General features: G+C 39.1%; 1 long non-coding RNA gene and 1 other non-coding gene across 2 annotated transcripts; one reads left to right on the forward strand and one right to left on the reverse strand.

The window, feature by feature from the left end:
* The first annotated feature begins 237 nt into the window (after window positions 1–237).
* On the forward strand, window positions 238–2732 carry LOC140176400 (uncharacterized). Its single transcript, XR_011867742.1, has 2 exons — window positions 238–1830; window positions 2065–2732. It is a non-coding gene; the product is annotated as an uncharacterized lncRNA (long non-coding RNA).
* Window positions 2733–5850: 3118 nt separating this feature from the next.
* LOC112725007 (small nucleolar RNA R71) lies at window positions 5851–5954 on the reverse strand. The gene has a single exon (XR_003164140.1). It is a non-coding gene; the product is annotated as a small nucleolar RNA R71 (small nucleolar RNA).
* Window positions 5955–8914: the final 2960 nt, after the last annotated feature.

An 8914-nucleotide genomic window follows, 5' to 3' on the forward strand; every position in this document is an offset into this window, starting at 1 on the left:
GGAGAATATAATAGCGCTACCCAAGGAGAAGAATCAAACTCCAGATTCAATGTTCTATTGGAGGAAGGTTTAGATGATATGCAAGGATTGCATGGCAATAACAAATCTAAAGGAAATGACCAACCAAGCACTATGAAAAATGGGACCAATCAGCAAGCAAAACAAAAGGAAAATGGGCCATCCACAAAAGCCCATGACAAGATCTTAAAACAAGGAGCTGGGAAGGTGAGTAAAAAAGGCACACTTATAAAAGATAGGCCCACTAAAGTTGAAAAAGGACCCAAGGTTTCTTTTAAGAAAACCAAACAAGAACATGCCACTTCGGATCCCCAATTGGCAATTTCAAAACATGGAATTTTCTCTTCCAGGGATCCTAATGTTGCAGCCATGGAACTTGAAATGCTTGAAGACATGAGAAGAATCCAAAAGGAGCAGTGAAAGATCTACAAAGAATCCAAAACACATGAAAAGTTCATGGAATCACATGTTGTGACAAATAGTTTCTTCACCCAAGTTCCTGGCCAGATTGCAAAAGAGAGAGGTCCATCTCCTGATAGCAGGAATCCAAAAAATTCAGAGGAAAAGCCACCTGATCAACTCATGGAGGATGTGGTGGTACACTCATCAAGTGATGGGCACGGGGGCGTCTGCCTAGGTTCAATAATGGGTTAGTTACCCTCTATCTTTCCTTGTCTAGTTATTCATGAATTTTATAGCCTGGAATTGTAGAGGTGCGGGGGAAAAGGCCTTCTCTACCCTCATCAGAGATATCAAAAAGGAGTTTAATGCTAGTTTCTGCATTTTATTAGAAACCCATATTAGTGGGCAACGAGGTGAAGCAGTTTGAAAAAAAATGGGTTTCGATGGTCATTTTATTGAGGAAGCAAGAGGTCAATCTGGTGGTATTTGGTATCTATGGGATAGAAGCAAATGGAAAGTTGATATTCATGCTCACAATTCTCAGATGGTGCATATGAAAGTCAAGTCTGGGTCCTCGCCGTACTGGCTTTTAACAGCGATTTACGGCAGTCCCCAGAGAATTAATCGAAACTACCTGTGGGATGATATTAGATCGATACACAATGAGATTAACTTGCCGTGGTGCCTTATTGGAGACTTTAATGCCCTGTTACATGATCATGAGCGTCATGGTGGGTCCAATAGCAACAGCAGAGGAGCATGCTCTGATTTTCAAGCCTGCGTATCTTATTATGGCCTTCTTGATTTGGGATAATCGAGATAGCCGTTTACTTGGAAGCGTGGAAACTTGGTTGAGAGACTCGACCGTGGCTTAAGCAATCTTGATTGGCAGATTATTTTCCCTACTGCTCACATCAAACACTTGCCTAGCTTCAAATCGGACCACTCCCCCTTATGTCTCCACTTAGCAAATGATCGACAAGAGAGCAAACAAATATGCCCTTTCAGGTTTCAAGCAGCCTGGCTATCACATCCGGATTTTACCCATATGGTTAATAGTAACTGGAAAATACAAGATTCTTGGAATAACCGTCTGAATGCTTTTAGGACAAGCCTAAAAAATGGAATATTGATGTGTTTGGAAATATTCTTAGAAGAAAGAGTAAGATTTTGCGCAGGTTACAAGGAATTTCAAATAAATTACAGATCAACAATTCTTCATATCTCCATGAGCTTCAGGCTAACATTTGGAGAGAGTATGAAGAGATTCTGGCTCAAGAAGAAATTCTGTGGTTTCAAAGTCAAGATTCAAGTGGATTCAGTGCAGGGATCGCAACACAAAATACTTTCATGGATCCACCATGGCAAGGAGAAGGAAGAACAAAATAGAGTCCCTCCAAGATCATGACGGTAACTGTGTGTCTAATAAACTTGCTTTAGAACAAATGGCATCTGCTTTTTATATTGATTTATTCAATGATGATTGTCCTGATGATGAGCGGATAATTTATACGCTTTTTGACATTGTTTTTAGTATGTTTTTAGTAGGATCTAGTTACTTTTAGGGATGTTTTTAATAGATTTTGTGTTAAATTCACATTTCTGGACTTCACTATGAGTTTGTGTGTTTTTCTGTGATTTCAGGTATTTTCTGGCTGAAATTGAGGGACTTGAGCAAAAATCAAATTCAGAGGTTGAAAAAGGACTGCTGATGCTGTTGGATTCTGACCTCCCTGCACTCAAAATGAATTTTCTGGAGCTACAGAACTCAAAATGGCGCGCTTCCAATTGCGTTGGAAAGTAGACATCCAGGGCTTTCCAGCAATATATAATAGTCCATACTTTGGCCAAGAATTGACGATGTAAACTGGCTTTCAACGCCAGCCTTCTGCCCAAATCTGGCGTCCAGCGCCAGAAAAGGATCCAAAACCAGAGTTGAACGCCCAAACTGGCACAAATACTGGCGTTCAGCTCCACAAATGGCCTCTGCACGTGCAACACTTAGGCTCAGCCCAAACACACACCAAGTGGGCCCCGGAAGTGGATTTATTCATCAATTACTTACTCATGTAAACCCTAGTGACTAGTTTATTATAAATAGGACCTCTTACTATTGTATTAGACGTCTTTTGGACCATCTTTGGATTACCTTATGATCCTTTGATCACGTTTTAGGGGGCTGGCCATCTCGGCCATGCCTGGACCTTCACTTATGTATTTTTAACGGTAGAGCTTCTACACTCCATAGATTAAGGTGTGGAGCTCTGCTGTTCCTCAAAGATTAATGCAAAGTACTACTGTTTTCTATTCAATTCTTCTTATTTCTCTTCTAAAGATATCCATTCGCACCCAAGAACGTGATGAAGGTGATGATTATGTGTGACGCTCATCATCCTTCTCCCTTATGAACGCGTGCCTGACAAACACTTCTGTTCTACATGAATTAAGCTAGAATGAATATCTCTTAGATCTCCTAACCAGAATCTTCGTGGCGTAAGCTAGAATGATGGCGGCATTCAAGAGAATCCGGAAAGTCTAAACCTTGTCTGTGGTATTCCGAGTAGGATTCAATGATTGAATGACTGTGACGAGCTCCTAACTCGCGATTGCAGGGCGTTAGTGACAGACGCAAAAGGATAGTAAATCCTATTCCAGCATGATCGAGAACCGACAGATGAATAGCCGTGCCGTGACAGGGTGCGTGAGCACATTATTCACTGAGAGGATAAGATGAAGCCATTGACAAGGGTGATGCCTCCAGACGATTAGCCGTGCCGTGACAGGGCATTGGATCATTTTCCCGAGAGATGACCAAAAGTAGCCATTGACAGTGGTGATGTATCACATAAAGCCAGCCATGGAAAGGAGTAAGACTGACTGGATGAAGATAGCAGGAAAGCAGAGGTTCAGAGGAACGAAAGCATCTCCATTCGCTTATCTGAAATTCCTATCAATGAATTACATAAGTGTCTCTATCCCTATTTTATTAATTAATATTCGAAAACACCATTATCACTTTATATCCGCCTGACTGAGATTTACAAGGTGACCATAGCTTGCTTCATACCAACAATCTCCGTGGGATTTGACCCTTACTCACGTAAGGTATTACTTGGACGACCCAGTGCACTTGCTGGTTAGTTGTATCGAAGTTGTGACAATTATGAATTAAGATCAGAGCACCAAGCTTTGGAGCCATTACCAGGATTTGTTCGAGCCTGGAGATCACAATTTCGTGCACCAAGTTTTTGGCGCCGTTGCCGGGGATTGTTTGAGTTTGGACAACTGACGGTTCATCTTGTTGCTCAGATTAGGTAATTTTCTTTTTGTTTTGTTTTCAAAAATTTTTCAAAAAGCTTTCAAAAATTTTTCTTTTGTTTTCGAAAAAAAAATAAAATAAAATAAAATAAAATAATAAAAAATTATGTTTTTAAAAATAAATTATTCTATGGCTTCAAGATTTTTAAGAATGAATTCTAGTGTTTCATGAAACATGTTGAATCCTATCTGGCTGTAAAGCCGTACCCAAACTGCTTTGGGATTGGTATTCAACTAATCACTCCAGTCCATGTAATTATATGCTAAAGCTTGGCTGGCTATTAAGCCATGCCTGACCCTTTGATTGGAGCTTTAGAGCATAAGATTCCTGGAATTCATATTAAAAATTTTGGAATCCTTATTTTCTTTTTCAAAATAATTTTTCGAAAAATATAAAATAAAAATCCAAAAAAAATATAGAAAATCACAAAAATCAAAAATATTTCATGTTTCTTGTTTGAGTCTAGTGTCATGTTATAAGTTTGGTGTCAATTGCATTTGCATCTTGCATTTTTCGAAAATAATCATGCATTCATAGTGTTCTTCATGATCTTCAAGTTGTTCTTTGTCAGTCTTCTTGTTTGATCTTGATGTTTTCTTGTTTTGTGTCTTTTCTTGTTTTACATGTGCATCTTTCGTTTATTAGAGTCTAAACATGAAAGATTTCTAAGTTTGGTGTCTTGCATGTTTTCTTTGCATATAAAATTTTTCAAAAATATGTTCTTGATGTTCATCATGACAGTCACGGTGTTCTTGGTGTTCATCTTGACATTCATAACATTCTTGCATACATTCATTGTTTTGATCTAAAAATTTCATGCATTGCATTATTTTACTTGTTTTTTTCTCTCTCATCATAAAAATTTCAAAAATAAAAAAAAATATCTTTCCCTTTTTTCTCTCATCAAATTCGAAAATTTGAGTTGACTTTTTCAAAAATTTTTAAAATCAAGTTGTTTCTTATGAGTCAAATCAAATTTTCAATTTGAAAATCTTATCTTTTTCAAAATCTTTTTCAAAAATCAAATCTTTTTCAAAAACTAATTTCTATCATATCTTTTCAAAATATCTTCTTATCTTATCTTTTTCAAAAATTTGATTTCAAAATATCTTTTCTAACTTCCTAACTTCTTATCTTTTCAAAATTTGTTTCAACTAACTAACTAACTTTTTGTTTGTTTCTTAACTTTTTCAAAACTACCTAACTAACTCTCTCTCTCTAATTTTCGAAAATATCTTCCCTCTTTTTCAAAAATTTCTTTTTAATTAACTAATTAATTTTATTTTTTATTTCAAAAATTTTCGAAAATTACTAACATTTTTCAAAAACCATTTTCGAAAATCACTAACTCTTTTTCAAAAATATTTTCGAAAATTCTCTCTCTCCCATCTTATTCTATTTATTCATTCATATCCTAACATCTCATCTCGCATCTCAACCCTCCTCACAGATGTGTTTCTTCCATTACATTACATTCTTTGTCTCCCCCTCTTTTCTTCCACTCACAAAGGGATCCCTATACTGTGGTATAAAGGACCTATATTATTATTATTTTTGTGCGCCCTCTTCTTTGTCATATGAGCAGGAGCAAGGACAAGAACGTTCTTGTTGAAGCAGATCCATAACCTGAAAGGACTCTAAAAAAAAATTTGAGAGAAGCTAAATTACAACAATCCAGAGATACCCTTTCAGAAATTTTCGAACAGGAAAAGGATATGGCAGCCGAAAATAATAATAATGCAAGGAAGATGCTTGGTGACTTTACTGCACCTAATTCCAATTTACATGGAAGAAGCATCTCCATTCCTGCCATTGGAGCAAACAATTTTGAGCTGAAACCTCAATTAGTTTCTCTGATGCAGCAGAACTGCAAGTTTCATGGACTTCCATCTGAAGATCCTTTTCAGTTCTTAACTGAGTTCTTGCAGATATGTGATACTGTTAAGACTAATGGAGTAAATCCTGAAGTCTACAGGCTCATGCTTTTCCCTTTTGCTGTAAGAGACAGAGCTAGATTATGGTTAGATTCTCAACCCAAAGACAGCCTGAAATCTTGGGATAAGCTGGTCACGGCTTTCTTAGCCAAGTACTTTCCTCCTCAAAAGCTGAGCAAGCTTAGAGCTGATGTTCAAACCTTCAGACAGAAAGAAGGTGAATCCCTCTATGAAGCTTGGGAAAGATACAAACAGTTGACCAAAAAGTGTCCTTCTGACATGCTCTCAGAATGGACCATCCTGGATATATTCTATGATGGTTTATCTGAGCTATCAAAGATGTCACTGGACACTTCTGCAGGTGGATCCATTCACCTAAAGAAAACGCCTGCAGAAGCTCAAGAACTCATTGACATGGTTACTAATAACCAGTTCATGTACACTTCTGAAAGGAATCCTGTGAGTAATGGGACGTCTATGAAGAAGGGAGTTCTTGAAGTTGATACTCTGAATGCCATATTGGCTCAGAATAAAATATTGACTCAGCAAGTCAATATGATCTCTCAGAGTCTGCATGGAATGCAAGCTGCATCCAACAGTACTCAAGAGGCTTCTTATGAAGAAGAAGCTTATGATCCTGAGAACCCTGCAATAGCAGAGGTGAATTATTTAGGTGAACCTTATGGAAACACCTATAACTCATCATGGAGAAATCATCCAAATCTCTCATGGAAGGATCAAAAGCTTCAACAAGGCTTTAATAATGGTGGAAGAAACAGGTTTAGCAATAGCAAGCCTTTCCCATCATCAACTCAGCAACAGACAGAGAACTCTGAATAAAATGCTTCTAATTTAGCAAATCTAGTCTCTGATCTATCTAAGGCCACTGTAAGTTTCATGAATGAAACAAGGTCTTCCATTAGAAATCTGGAAGCACAAGTGGGCCAGCTGAGTAAAAGGATCACTGAAATCCCTCCTAGTACTCTCCCAAGCAATACAAAAGAGAATCCAAAAGGAGAGTGCAAGGCCATTGACATAAGCGCCATGGCCGAACCTGTGAGGAGAGGAGAGGACGTGAATCCCAAGGAGGAAGACCTCCTGGGACATCCAGTGATCAATAAGGAGCTTCCCTTTGAGGAACCAAAGGACTCTGAGGCTCATCTAGAGACCATAGAGATTCCATTGAACCTCCTTATGCCCTTCATGAGCTCTGATGAGTATTCCTCTTCTGAAGAGAATGAGGATGTTACTGAAGAGCAAACTGCCAAGTTTCTTGGTGCAATCATGAAGCTGAATGCCAAATTATTTGGCATTGATACTTGGGAAGTTGAACCTCCCTTGTTCATCAATGAACTAAGTGATCTGGATCAACTGACATTGCCTCAGAAGAGACAGGATCCTGGAAAGTTCATAATACCCTGCACCATAGGCACCATGATCTTTAAGGCTCTGTGTGACCTTGGTTCAGGAATAAACCTCATGCCCCTCTCTGTAATAGAGAGACTGGGAATCTATGGGGTGCAAGCTGCTAAAATCTCATTAGAGATGGCAGACAGCTCAAGAAAACAAGCATATGGACAAGTAGAGGACGTTTTAGTAAAGGTTGAGGGCCTTTACATCCCTGCTGATTTCATAGTCCTAGATACTGGAAAGGAAGAGGATGAATCCATCATCCTAGGAAGACCTTTCCTGGCCACAGCAAGAGCTGTGATTGATGTTGACAGAGGTGAAATAGTCCTTCAATGGAATGAGAACTCCCTTGTATTCAAAACTCAAAGATCTCCCTCTGCAACCATGGAGAGGAAGCAGAAAAAGCTTCTCTCCAAGCAGAGTCAACCAGAGCCCCCACAGTCAAACTCTAAGTTTGGTGTTGGGAGGCCACAACCAAACTCTAAGTTTGGTGTTGAACTCCCATATCCAAACTCTAAGTTTGGTGTTGGAGAGTCTCAACAAAACTCTGCACATCTGTGAGGCTCCATAAGAGCCCACTGTCAAGCTATTGACATTAAAGAAGCGCTTGTTGGGAGGCAACCCAATGTTTATCTAATTCTTATTTTTATTGTTTTTCATGTTTTCTTAGGTTCATGATCATGTGGAGTCACAAAATAAATAGAAAAATTGAAAACGGAATAAAAAAACAGCAGAAGAAAAATCACACCCTGGAGGAGCATCTGTCTGGCGTTCAAACGCCAGAACAAAGTATAGTTCTGGCGCTGAATGCCCAGAATGGGAGCATCCTGGCGCTGAACGCCCAGAACAAGCATGGTTCTGGCGTTCAACGCCAGAAATGGCAGCAAAGGGGCGTTGAACGCCCAAAATGGGCACCAACCTGGCGCTGAACGCCCAGAGTTGTGTGCAAGGGCATTTTGCATGCCTAAATTGGTGCAGGGATGTAAATGCCTTGACACCTCAGGATCTGTGGACCTCACAGGATCCCCACCTACCTCCACTCACTCTCTTCTCTCTTCTCAATCATCCTCTATTCCCAATAAACACCCTTCCCTATTAACCCTTTACCACTCACATCCATACACCCACTACCTTCAAAATTCAACATCTCTCTCTCTCTCTCTCCCACCCAATCCCACCCATATGGCCGAATACACACTCCCATCCATCTCCTCCATATCTTCTTCTTCTATTCTTTCTTCTTTTGCTCGAGGGTGAGCAACATTCTAAGTTTGGTGTGGTAAAAGCATAGCCTTTTTGTTTTTTCCATAACCATTGATGGCACCTAAGGCCAGAGAAACCTCTAGAAAGAGGAAAGGGAAGACAAAAGCTTCCATCAAGGGTCTATAGCTCAGTGGTAGAACATTTGACTGCAAATCAAGAGATCCCTGAGATACCTCAGGGGATACATTTTCTTCCACACAATTATTAGAAGCAACTAAGGGTGGAACATCAAGAGCACTCCATCATCCTTCATGAAATCAGAGAAGATCTAAAAGCAATGAAGGAGGAGCAACAAAGACAAGGAAGAGACATAGAAGAGCTCAAGGACATCATTAGTTCCTCAAGAAGGAAACGCCACCATTACTAAGGTGGATTCATTCCTTGTTCTTATTTCTTCTGTTTTTCGTTTTCTATGTTATGTGCTTATCTGTGTTTGTGTCTTCATTACATGATCATTAGTAGTTAGTAACTATGTCTTAAAGTTATAAATGTCCTATGAATCCATCACCTCTCTTAAATGAAAAATGTTTTAATTCAAAAGAACAAGAAGTACATGAGTTTCGAATTT

Source organism: Arachis hypogaea, chromosome 11, assembly GCF_003086295.3.
Source record: "Arachis hypogaea cultivar Tifrunner chromosome 11, arahy.Tifrunner.gnm2.J5K5, whole genome shotgun sequence".
Classification (NCBI taxonomy): Eukaryota; Viridiplantae; Streptophyta; class Magnoliopsida; order Fabales; family Fabaceae; genus Arachis; species Arachis hypogaea.